This window comes from Osmia lignaria, chromosome 10 (genome assembly GCF_051020975.1).
Source record: "Osmia lignaria lignaria isolate PbOS001 chromosome 10, iyOsmLign1, whole genome shotgun sequence".
NCBI lineage: Eukaryota > Metazoa > Arthropoda > Insecta > Hymenoptera > Megachilidae > Osmia > Osmia lignaria.
Window position 1 is genome coordinate 543,605 of NC_135041.1, and position 16,172 is coordinate 559,776.

The following is a 16,172-nucleotide window of genomic DNA, read 5'->3' on the forward strand; positions in this document are numbered from 1 at the left end:
TACATTTAATAACAATATCATTATTACTATATCTACACCAGATATAATGCAATATACGGATTCCTTCCTACAGATCAATGTACATTTAATAACAACATCATTCATACTATATCTACATTGGATATATTGTAATATACTGATCACTTCCCACAGGTCAATGTACATATAATAGCAAAATCGTTATTACTATAACTGCATTAGATATAATGTAATATACTGATTCCTTCCCACAGATGAAGGTATCTACGTTTGATAACAATATGATTATTACTATATCTACATTAAATATAATGCAATATACGGATTCCTTCCCACAGATCAATGTACATTTAATAACAGCATCATTCATACTATATCTACCTTGGATATAATGTAATATACTGAACCCTTCCCACAGATCAGTGTACACATAATAGCAAAATCGTTATTACTATATCTACATTAGGTATAATGTAATGTATTGACTACATCCTACAGATCATTGTACATTTGATAACATCATTCATGCTATAGCTAAATTGGATATAATGTAATATACTGATCCCTTCCCACAGATCAAGGTAGCTACATTTAATAACAATATCATTATTACAATATCTACATGAGATATGATGTAATATACTAATCCCTGCCCACAGATCAATGTATATTTAATAGCGATATCATTATTACTTCATCTACATTAGATATAATGTAATATACTGATCCCTGCCCACAGATCAATGTACCTACATTTAATAACAATATCATTAGTACTATATCTACATTAGATATAATGTAATATACTGATTCCTTCCCACAGATCACGGTATATTTAATACCGATATCATTATTGCTATATCTACATTAGATATAATGTAATACACTGATTCCTCCCCACAGATCAAGGTATCTGCATTTAATAACAATGTCATTATTACTGTATCTACACTAGATGTAATGCAATATACGGATTCCTTCCAACAGATCAAAGTACATTTAATGACATCATTCATGCTACAGCTAAATTGGATATAATGTAATATACTGATCCCTGCCCACAGATCATGGTACCTACCTTCAATAACAATATCATTAGTACTATATCAACATTAGATATAATGTAATATACTGATCCCTGTCCACAGATCAATGTACCTACATTTAATAACAATATCATTAGTACTATATCCACATTACATATAATGTAATATACTGATCCCTTCCCACAGATCATTGTACATTTGATAACATCATTCATGCTATAGCTAAATTGGATATAATGTAATATACTGATCCCTTCCCACAGATCAAGGTAGCTACATTTAATAACAATATCATTATTACTACATCTATATTAGATATAAAGTAATATACTGATCCCTGCCCACAATTCAATGTACCTATATTTAATAACAACATCATTCATACTATATCTACATGAGATATGATGTAATACACTAATCCCTGCCCACAGATCAATGTATATTTAATGGCTATATCGTTATTACTATATCTACATTAGATATAATGTAATATACTGATCCCTGTCCACAGATCATTGTACCTACATTTAATAACAATATCATTATTACTATTTCTACATTAGATATAATGTAATATACTGATCCCTGCCCACAGATCAAGGTACCTACCTTTAATAACAATATCATTAGTACTATATCTACATTAGATATGATGTAATATACTGATTCCTTCCCACAGATCAAGGTATCTACATTTATTAACAATATCATTATTACTATATCTGCACTAAATATAATGCAATATACGGATTCCTTCCCACAGATCAATGTACATTTAATAACAACATCATTCCTACTATATCTACCTTGGATATAATGTAATATACTGATCCCTTCCCACAGATCAATGTACATATAATAGCAAAATCGTTATTACTATATCTACATTAGGTATAATGTAATGTATTGATTACATCCAACAGATCATTGTACATTTAATAACATCATTCATGCTATAGCTAAATTGGATATAATGTAATATACTGATCCCTTCCCACAGATCAATGTACCTACATTTAATAACAATATCATTAGTACTATATCTACATTAGATATAATGTAATATACTGATTCCTTCCCACAGATCACGGTATATTTAATACCGATATCATTATTGCTATATCTACATTAGATATAATGTAATATACTGATTCCTCCCCACAGATCAAGGTATCTGCATTTAATAACAATGTCATTATTACTGTATCTACACTAGATGTAATGCAATATACGGATTCCTTCCAACAGATCAAAGTACATTTAATGACATCATTCATGCTACAGCTAAATTGGATATAATGTAATATACTGATCCCTGCCCACAGATCATGGTACCTACCTTCAATAACAATATCATTAGTACTATATCAACATTAGATATAATGTAATATACTGATCCCTGTCCACAGATCAATGTACCTACATTTAATAACAATATCATTAGTACTATATCCACATTACATATAATGTAATATACTGATCCCTTCCCACAGATCATTGTACATTTGATAACATCATTCATGCTATAGCTAAATTGGATATAATGTAATATACTGATCCCTTCCCACAGATCAAGGTAGCTACATTTATTAACAATATCATTATTACAATATCTACATGAGATATGATGTAATATACTAATCCCGGCCCACAGAACAATGTATATTTAATAGCGATATCATTATTACTATATCTACATTAGATACAATGTAATATACTGATCACTGTCCACAGATCAAGGTGCCTACATTTAATAACAATATCATTATTACTTCATCTACATTAGATATAATGTAATATACTGATCCCTGCCCACAGATCAATGTACCTACATTTAATAACAATATCATTAGTACTATATCTACATTAGATATAATGTAATATACTGATTCCTTCCCACAGATCACGGTATATTTAATACCGATATCATTATTGCTATATCTACATTAGATATAATGTAATGTACTGATCCCTTCCCACAGATCAAGGTAGCTGCATTTAATAACAATATCATTATTACTATATCTACATTAGATATAATGTAATATACTGATCCCTGTCCACAGATCAAGGTGCCTACATTTAATAACAATATCATTATTACTACATCTACATTAGATATAATGTAATATACTGATCCCTGCCCACAGATCAATGGACCTACATTTAATAATAACATCATTAGTACTATATCCACATTACATATAACGTAATATACTGATTACTTCCCACAGATCAATGTACATATAATAGCAATATCGTTATTGCCATATCTACATTAGGTATAATGTAATATACTGATCCCTGCTCACAGATCAACGTACCCACATTTCATAACAATATCATTACTACTATACCTACATTAGATATAATGTAATATACTGATCCCTGCCCACAGATCAAGGTAGCTACATTTAATAACAATATCATTATTACTACATCTACATTAGATATAAAGTAATATACTGATCCCTGCCCACAGTTCAATGTACCTATATTTAATAACAACATCATTCATACTATATCTACATGAGATATGATGTAATATACTAATCCCTGCCCACAGATCAAGGTAGCTACATTTAATAACAATATCTTTATTACTCTATCTACACTAGATATAATGTAATATACGGATTCCTTCCCACGGATCAATGTACATTTAATAACAACATCATTCATACTATATCTACATTGGATATAATGTAATATACTGATCCCTTCCCACAGGTCAATGTACATATAATAGCAAAATCGTTATTACTATAACTACATTAGATATAATGTAATATATCTAGTCCTTTCCTCAGATCAATGTACATTTAATATGGATATCATTATTACTATTTCTACATTAGATATAATGTAATATACTGATCCCTTCCCACAGATCAAGGTAGCTACATTTAATAACAATATCATTATTACAATATCTACATGAGATATGATGTAATATACTAATCCCTGCCCACAGATCAATGTATATTTAATAGCGATATCATTATTACTATATCTACATTAGATACAATGTAATATACTGATCACTGTCCACAGATCAAGGTGCCTACATTTAATAACAATATCATTATTACTTCATCTACATTAGATATAATGTAATATACTGATCCCTGCCCACAGATCAATGTACCTACATTTAATAACAATATCATTAGTACTATATCTACATTAGATATAATGTAATATACTGATTCCTTCCCACAGATCACGGTATATTTAATACCGATATCATTATTGCTATATCTACATTAGATATAATGTAATATACTGATCCCTTCCCACAGATCACGGTAGCTGCATTTAATAACAATATCATTATTACTATATCTACATTAGATATAATGTAATATACTGATCCCTGCCCACAGATCAATGTACCTACATTTAATAATAACATCATTAGTACTATATCCACATTACATATAACGTAATATACTGATTACTTCCCACAGATCAATGTACATATAATAGCAATATCGTTATTGCCATATCTACATTAGGTATAATGTAATATACTGATCCCTGCTCACAGATCAACGTACCCACATTTCATAACAATATCATTACTACTATACCTACATTAGATATAATGTAATATACTGATCCCTGCCCACAGATCAAGGTAGCTACATTTAATAACAATATCATTATTACTACATCTACATTAGATATCAAGTAATATACTGATCCCTGCCCACAGTTCAATGTACCTATATTTAATAACAACATCATCCATACTATATCTACATGAGATATGATGTAATATACTAATCCCTGCCCACAGATCAATGTATATTTAATAGCGATATCATTATTACTATATCTACATTAGATACAATGTAATATACTGATCACTGTCCACAGATCAAGGTGCCTACATTTAATAACAATATCATTATTACTTCATCTACATTAGATATAATGTAATATACAGATCCCTGCCCACAGATCAATGTACCTACATTTAATATAGTTTTACATTAACTATACGTTAATGCATTAAACGTTGAGTCGCGCGGTACCCCTCTCCAGTGATCTTGGCGCATCAGTCTCGCGTATCGCTCGAATTTCATGCTATAGGATAATTCTTGAATTTCAATCACAATGCCAGCATATAGGAAGGGTAAATTCTAAGAGAGCATATTTAAAAAGACAAAATAACTACTGCGTTTAAATGAAAATAATATACTGATCCCTGCCCACAGATCAAGGTAGCTACATTTAATAACAATATCATTATTACTACATATACATTACATATAAAGTAATATACTGATCCCTGCCCACAATTCAATGTACCTATATTTAATAACAACATCATTCATACTATATCTACATGAGATATGATGTAATACACTAATCCCTGCCCACAGATCAATGTATATTTAATAGCGATATCATTATTACTATATCTACATTAGATATAATGTAATATACTGATCCCTGTCCACAGATCAAGGTATCTACATTTAATAACAATATCATTATTACTATATCTACACTAGATATAATGGAATATACGGATTCCTTCCTACAGATCAATGTACATTTAATAACAACATCATTCATACTATATCTACATTGGATATAATGTAATATACTGATCACTTCCCACAGGTCAATGTACATATAATAGCAAAATCGTTATTACTATAACTACATTAGATATAATGTAATATACTGAGTCCTTTCCTCAGATCAATGTACCTACATTTAATAACAATATAATTATTACTATATCTACATTAGATATAATGTAATATACTGACTCCTCCCCACAGATCAAGGTATCTGCATTTAATGACAATATCATTATTACTGTATCGACACTAGATATAATGCAATATACGGATTCCATCCAACAGATCAATGTACATTTAATAACATCATTCATGCTACAGCTAAATTGGATATAATGTAATGTACTGATCCCTTCCCACAGATCAAGATAGCTACATTTAATAACAATATCTTTATTACTCTATCTACACTAGATATAATGTAATATACGGATTCCTTCCCACGGATCAATGTACATTTAATAACAACATCATTCATACTATATCTACATTGGATATAATGTAATATACTGATCCCTTCCCACAGGTCAATGTACATATAATAGCAAAATCGTTATTACTATAACTACATTAGATATAATGTAATATATCTAGTCCTTTCCTCAGATCAATGTACACTTAATATGGATATCATTATTACTATTTCTACATTAGATATAATGTAATATACTGATCCCTGCCCACAGATCAAGGTACCTACCTTCAATAACAATATCATTATTACTATATCTACATTAGATATAATGTAATATACTGATCCCTTCCCACAGATCAAGGTAGCTACATTTAATAACAATATCATTATTACTACATCTATATTAGATATAAAGTAATATACTGATCCCTGCCCACAATTCAATGTACCTATATTTAATAACAACATCATTCATACTATATCTACATGAGATATGATGTAATACACTAATCCCTGCCCACAGATCAATGTATATTTAATGGCTATATCGTTATTACTATATCTACATTAGATATAATGTAATATACTGATCCCTGTCCACAGATCATTGTACCTACATTTAATAACAATATCATTATTACTATTTCTACATTAGATATAATGTAATATACTGATCCCTGCCCACAGATCAAGGTACCTACCTTTAATAACAATATCATTAGTACTATATCTACATTAGATATGATGTAATATACTGATTCCTTCCCACAGATCAAGGTATCTACATTTATTAACAATATCATTATTACTATATCTGCACTAAATATAATGCAATATACGGATTCCTTCCCACAGATCAATGTACATTTAATAACAACATCATTCCTACTATATCTACCTTGGATATAATGTAATATACTGATCCCTTCCCACAGATCAATGTACATATAATAGCAAAATCGTTATTACTATATCTACATTAGGTATAATGTAATGTATTGATTACATCCAACAGATCATTGTACATTTAATAACATCATTCATGCTATAGCTAAATTGGATATAATGTAATATACTGATCCCTTCCCACAGATCAAGGTAGCTACATTTAATAACAATATCATTATTACTATATCTACATGAGATATGATGTAATATACTAATCCCTGCCCACAGATCAATGTATATTTAATAGCGATATCATTATTACTATATCTACATTAGATATAATGTAATGTACTGATCACTGTCCACAGATCAAGGAGCCTACATTTAATAACAATATCATTAGTACATTAGTATATCTACATTAGATATAATGTAATATACTGATTCCTTCCTACAGATCAAGGTATCTACATTTAATAACAATATCATTATTACTGTATCTACACTAGATATAATGCAATATACGGATTCCTTCCCACAGATCAAGGTACCTACCTTTAATAACAACATCATTCATACTATATCTACATTGGATATAATGTAATATACTGATCACTTCCCACAGGTCAATGTACATATAATAGCAAAATCGTTATTACTATAACTACATTAGATATAATGTAATATACTGAGTCCTTTCCTCAGATCAACGTACATTTAATATGGATATCATTATTACTATTTCTACATTAGATATAATGTAATATACTGATCCCCGCCCACAGATCAAGGTACCTACCTTTAATAACAATATCAATAGTGATCCCTTATACTGATCCCTTCCCACAGACCAAGGTAGCTACATTTAACAACAACATCATTCATACTATACCTACATTGGATATAATGTAATATACTGATCCCTTCCCACAGATCAATGTACATATAATAGCAAAATCGTTATTACTATATCTACATTAGGTATAATGTAATGTATTGATTACATCCTACAGATCATTCTACATTTAATAACATCATTCATGCTATAGCTAAATTGGATATAATGTAATATACTGATCCCTTCCCACAGATCAACGTAGCTACATTTAATAACAATATCATTATTACTATATCTACATGAGATATGATGTAATATACTAATCCCTGCCCACAGATCAACGTATATTTAATAGCGATATCATTATTACTATATCTACATTAGATATAATGTAATGTACTGATCACTGTCCACAGATCAAGGTGCCTACATTTAATAACAATATCATTATTACTACATCTACATTAGATATAAAGTAATATACTGATCCCTGTTCACAGATCAATGTACCTACAATTAATAACAATATCATTAGTACTATATCCACGTTACATATAATATAATATACTGATCCCTTCCCACAGATCAATGTACATATAATAACAATATCATTATTACTATTTCTACATTAGATATATTGTAATATACTGATTCCTTTCCACAGATCAAGGTATCTACATTTAATAACAATATCATTATTACTATATCTACACCAGATATAATGCAATATACGGATTCCTTCCTACAGATCAATGTACATTTAATAACAACATCATTCATACTATATCTACATTGGATATATTGTAATATACTGATCACTTCCCACAGGTCAATGTACATATAATAGCAAAATCGTTATTACTATAACTGCATTAGATATAATGTAATATACTGATTCCTTCCCACAGATGAAGGTATCTACGTTTGATAACAATATGATTATTACTATATCTACATTAAATATAATGCAATATACGGATTCCTTCCCACAGATCAATGTACATTTAATAACAGCATCATTCATACTATATCTACCTTGGATATAATGTAATATACTGAACCCTTCCCACAGATCACGGTATATTTAATACCGATATCATTATTGCTATATCTACATTAGATATAATGTAATATACTGATTCCTCCCCACAGATCAAGGTATCTGCATTTAATAACAATGTCATTATTACTGTATCTACACTAGATGTAATGCAATATACGGATTCCTTCCAACAGATCAAAGTACATTTAATGACATCATTCATGCTACAGCTAAATTGGATATAATGTAATATACTGATCCCTGCCCACAGATCATGGTACCTACCTTCAATAACAATATCATTAGTACTATATCAACATTAGATATAATGTAATATACTGATCCCTGTCCACAGATCAATGTACCTACATTTAATAACAATATCATTAGTACTATATCCACATTACATATAATGTAATATACTGATCCCTTCCCACAGATCATTGTACATTTGATAACATCATTCATGCTATAGCTAAATTGGATATAATGTAATATACTGATCCCTTCCCACAGATCAAGGTAGCTACATTTATTAACAATATCATTATTACAATATCTACATGAGATATGATGTAATATACTAATCCCGGCCCACAGAACAATGTATATTTAATAGCGATATCATTATTACTATATCTACATTAGATACAATGTAATATACTGATCACTGTCCACAGATCAAGGTGCCTACATTTAATAACAATATCATTATTACTTCATCTACATTAGATATAATGTAATATACTGATCCCTGCCCACAGATCAATGTACCTACATTTAATAACAATATCATTAGTACTATATCTACATTAGATATAATGTAATATACTGATTCCTTCCCACAGATCACGGTATATTTAATACCGATATCATTATTGCTATATCTACATTAGATATAATGTAATATACTGATCCCTTCCCACAGATCAAGGTAGCTGCATTTAATAACAATATCATTATTACTATATCTACATTAGATATAATGTAATATACTGATCCCTGTCCACAGATCAAGGTGCCTACATTTAATAACAATATCATTATTACTACATCTACATTAGATATAATGTAATATACTGATCCCTGCCCACAGATCAATGGACCTACATTTAATAATAACATCATTAGTACTATATCCACATTACATATAACGTAATATACTGATTACTTCCCACAGATCACGGTATATTTAATACCGATATCATTATTGCTATATCTACATTAGATATAATGTAATATACTGATCCCTTCCCACAGATCACGGTAGCTGCATTTAATAACAATATCATTATTACTATATCTACATTAGATATAATGTAATATACTGATCCCTGTCCACAGATCAAGGTGCCTACATTTAATAACAATATCATTATTACTACATCTACATTAGATATAATGTAATATACTGATCCCTGCCCACAGATCAATGTACCTACATTTAATAATAACATCATTAGTACTATATCCACATTACATATAACGTAATATACTGATTACTTCCCACAGATCAATGTACATATAATAGCAATATCGTTATTGCCATATCTACATTAGGTATAATGTAATATACTGATCCCTGCTCACAGATCAACGTACCCACATTTCATAACAATATCATTACTACTATACCTACATTAGATATAATGTAATATACTGATCCCTGCCCACAGATCAAGGTAGCTACATTTAATAACAATATCATTATTACTACATCTACATTAGATATCAAGTAATATACTGATCCCTGCCCACAGTTCAATGTACCTATATTTAATAACAACATCATCCATACTATATCTACATGAGATATGATGTAATATACTAATCCCTGCCCACAGATCAATGTATATTTAATAGCGATATCATTATTACTATATCTACATTAGATACAATGTAATATACTGATCACTGTCCACAGATCAAGGTGCCTACATTTAATAACAATATCATTATTACTTCATCTACATTAGATATAATGTAATATACAGATCCCTGCCCACAGATCAATGTACCTACATTTAATATAGTTTTACATTAACTATACGTTAATGCATTAAACGTTGAGTCGCGCGGTACCCCTCTCCAGTGATCTTGGCGCATCAGTCTCGCGTATCGCTCGAATTTCATGCTATAGGATAATTCTTGAATTTCAATCACAATGCCAGCATATAGGAAGGGTAAATTCTAAGAGAGCATATTTAAAAAGACAAAATAACTACTGCGTTTAAATGAAAATAATATACTGATCCCTGCCCACAGATCAAGGTAGCTACATTTAATAACAATATCATTATTACTACATATACATTACATATAAAGTAATATACTGATCCCTGCCCACAATTCAATGTACCTATATTTAATAACAACATCATTCATACTATATCTACATGAGATATGATGTAATACACTAATCCCTGCCCACAGATCAATGTATATTTAATAGCGATATCATTATTACTATATCTACATTAGATATAATGTAATATACTGATCCCTGTCCACAGATCAAGGTATCTACATTTAATAACAATATCATTATTACTATATCTACACTAGATATAATGGAATATACGGATTCCTTCCTACAGATCAATGTACATTTAATAACAACATCATTCATACTATATCTACATTGGATATAATGTAATATACTGATCACTTCCCACAGGTCAATGTACATATAATAGCAAAATCGTTATTACTATAACTACATTAGATATAATGTAATATACTGAGTCCTTTCCTCAGATCAATGTACCTACATTTAATAACAATATAATTATTACTATATCTACATTAGATATAATGTAATATACTGACTCCTCCCCACAGATCAAGGTATCTGCATTTAATGACAATATCATTATTACTGTATCGACACTAGATATAATGCAATATACGGATTCCATCCAACAGATCAATGTACATTTAATAACATCATTCATGCTACAGCTAAATTGGATATAATGTAATGTACTGATCCCTTCCCACAGATCAAGATAGCTACATTTAATAACAATATCTTTATTACTCTATCTACACTAGATATAATGTAATATACGGATTCCTTCCCACGGATCAATGTACATTTAATAACAACATCATTCATACTATATCTACATTGGATATAATGTAATATACTGATCCCTTCCCACAGGTCAATGTACATATAATAGCAAAATCGTTATTACTATAACTACATTAGATATAATGTAATATATCTAGTCCTTTCCTCAGATCAATGTACACTTAATATGGATATCATTATTACTATTTCTACATTAGATATAATGTAATATACTGATCCCTGCCCACAGATCAAGGTACCTACCTTCAATAACAATATCATTATTACTATATCTACATTAGATATAATGTAATATACTGATCCCTTCCCACAGATCAAGGTAGCTACATTTAATAACAATATCATTATTACTACATCTATATTAGATATAAAGTAATATACTGATCCCTGCCCACAATTCAATGTACCTATATTTAATAACAACATCATTCATACTATATCTACATGAGATATGATGTAATACACTAATCCCTGCCCACAGATCAATGTATATTTAATGGCTATATCGTTATTACTATATCTACATTAGATATAATGTAATATACTGATCCCTGTCCACAGATCATTGTACCTACATTTAATAACAATATCATTATTACTATTTCTACATTAGATATAATGTAATATACTGATCCCTGCCCACAGATCAAGGTACCTACCTTTAATAACAATATCATTAGTACTATATCTACATTAGATATGATGTAATATACTGATTCCTTCCCACAGATCAAGGTATCTACATTTATTAACAATATCATTATTACTATATCTGCACTAAATATAATGCAATATACGGATTCCTTCCCACAGATCAATGTACATTTAATAACAACATCATTCCTACTATATCTACCTTGGATATAATGTAATATACTGATCCCTTCCCACAGATCAATGTACATATAATAGCAAAATCGTTATTACTATATCTACATTAGGTATAATGTAATGTATTGATTACATCCAACAGATCATTGTACATTTAATAACATCATTCATGCTATAGCTAAATTGGATATAATGTAATATACTGATCCCTTCCCACAGATCAAGGTAGCTACATTTAATAACAATATCATTATTACTATATCTACATGAGATATGATGTAATATACTAATCCCTGCCCACAGATCAATGTATATTTAATAGCGATATCATTATTACTATATCTACATTAGATATAATGTAATGTACTGATCACTGTCCACAGATCAAGGAGCCTACATTTAATAACAATATCATTAGTACATTAGTATATCTACATTAGATATAATGTAATATACTGATTCCTTCCTACAGATCAAGGTATCTACATTTAATAACAATATCATTATTACTGTATCTACACTAGATATAATGCAATATACGGATTCCTTCCCACAGATCAAGGTACCTACCTTTAATAACAACATCATTCATACTATATCTACATTGGATATAATGTAATATACTGATCACTTCCCACAGGTCAATGTACATATAATAGCAAAATCGTTATTACTATAACTACATTAGATATAATGTAATATACTGAGTCCTTTCCTCAGATCAACGTACATTTAATATGGATATCATTATTACTATTTCTACATTAGATATAATGTAATATACTGATCCCCGCCCACAGATCAAGGTACCTACCTTTAATAACAATATCAATAGTGATCCCTTATACTGATCCCTTCCCACAGACCAAGGTAGCTACATTTAACAACAACATCATTCATACTATACCTACATTGGATATAATGTAATATACTGATCCCTTCCCACAGATCAATGTACATATAATAGCAAAATCGTTATTACTATATCTACATTAGGTATAATGTAATGTATTGATTACATCCTACAGATCATTCTACATTTAATAACATCATTCATGCTATAGCTAAATTGGATATAATGTAATATACTGATCCCTTCCCACAGATCAACGTAGCTACATTTAATAACAATATCATTATTACTATATCTACATGAGATATGATGTAATATACTAATCCCTGCCCACAGATCAACGTATATTTAATAGCGATATCATTATTACTATATCTACATTAGATATAATGTAATGTACTGATCACTGTCCACAGATCAAGGTGCCTACATTTAATAACAATATCATTATTACTACATCTACATTAGATATAAAGTAATATACTGATCCCTGTTCACAGATCAATGTACCTACAATTAATAACAATATCATTAGTACTATATCCACGTTACATATAATATAATATACTGATCCCTTCCCACAGATCAATGTACATATAATAACAATATCATTATTACTATTTCTACATTAGATATATTGTAATATACTGATTCCTTTCCACAGATCAAGGTATCTACATTTAATAACAATATCATTATTACTATATCTACACCAGATATAATGCAATATACGGATTCCTTCCTACAGATCAATGTACATTTAATAACAACATCATTCATACTATATCTACATTGGATATATTGTAATATACTGATCACTTCCCACAGGTCAATGTACATATAATAGCAAAATCGTTATTACTATAACTGCATTAGATATAATGTAATATACTGATTCCTTCCCACAGATGAAGGTATCTACGTTTGATAACAATATGATTATTACTATATCTACATTAAATATAATGCAATATACGGATTCCTTCCCACAGATCAATGTACATTTAATAACAGCATCATTCATACTATATCTACCTTGGATATAATGTAATATACTGAACCCTTCCCACAGATCAGTGTACACATAATAGCAAAATCGTTATTACTATATCTACATTAGGTATAATGTAATGTATTGACTACATCCTACAGATCATTGTACATTTGATAACATCATTCATGCTATAGCTAAATTGGATATAATGTAATATACTGATCCCTTCCCACAGATCAAGGTAGCTACATTTAATAACAATATCATTATTACAATATCTACATGAGATATGATGTAATATACTAATCCCTGCCCACAGATCAATGTATATTTAATAGCGATATCATTATTACTTCATCTACATTAGATATAATGTAATATACTGATCCCTGCCCACAGATCAATGTACCTACATTTAATAACAATATCATTAGTACTATATCTACATTAGATATAATGTAATATACTGATTCCTTCCCACAGATCACGGTATATTTAATACCGATATCATTATTGCTATATCTACATTAGATATAATGTAATACACTGATTCCTCCCCACAGATCAAGGTATCTGCATTTAATAACAATGTCATTATTACTGTATCTACACTAGATGTAATGCAATATACGGATTCCTTCCAACAGATCAAAGTACATTTAATGACATCATTCATGCTACAGCTAAATTGGATATAATGTAATATACTGATCCCTGCCCACAGATCATGGTACCTACCTTCAATAACAATATCATTAGTACTATATCAACATTAGATATAATGTAATATACTGATCCCTGTCCACAGATCAATGTACCTACATTTAATAACAATATCATTAGTACTATATCCACATTACATATAATGTAATATACTGATCCCTTCCCACAGATCATTGTACATTTGATAACATCATTCATGCTATAGCTAAATTGGATATAATGTAATATACTGATCCCTTCCCACAGATCAAGGTAGCTACATTTATTAACAATATCATTATTACAATATCTACATGAGATATGATGTAATATACTAATCCCGGCCCACAGATCAATGTATATTTAATAGCGATATCATTATTACTATATCTACATTAGATACAATGTAATATACTGATCACTGTCCACAGATCAAGGTGCCTACATTTAATAACAATATCATTATTACTTCATCTACATTAGATATAATGTAATATACTGATCCCTGCCCACAGATCAATGTACCTACATTTAATAACAATATCATTAGTACTATATCTACATTAGATATAATGTAATATACTGATTCCTTCCCACAGATCACGGTATATTTAATACCGATATCATTATTGCTATATCTACATTAGATATAATGTAATATACTGATCCCTTCCCACAGATCAAGGTAGCTGCATTTAATAACAATATCATTATTACTATATCTACATTAGATATAATGTAATATACTGATCCCTGTCCACAGATCAAGGTGCCTACATTTAATAACAATATCATTATTACTACATCTACATTAGATATAATGTAATATACTGATCCCTGCCCACAGATCAATGGACCTACATTTAATAATAACATCATTAGTACTATA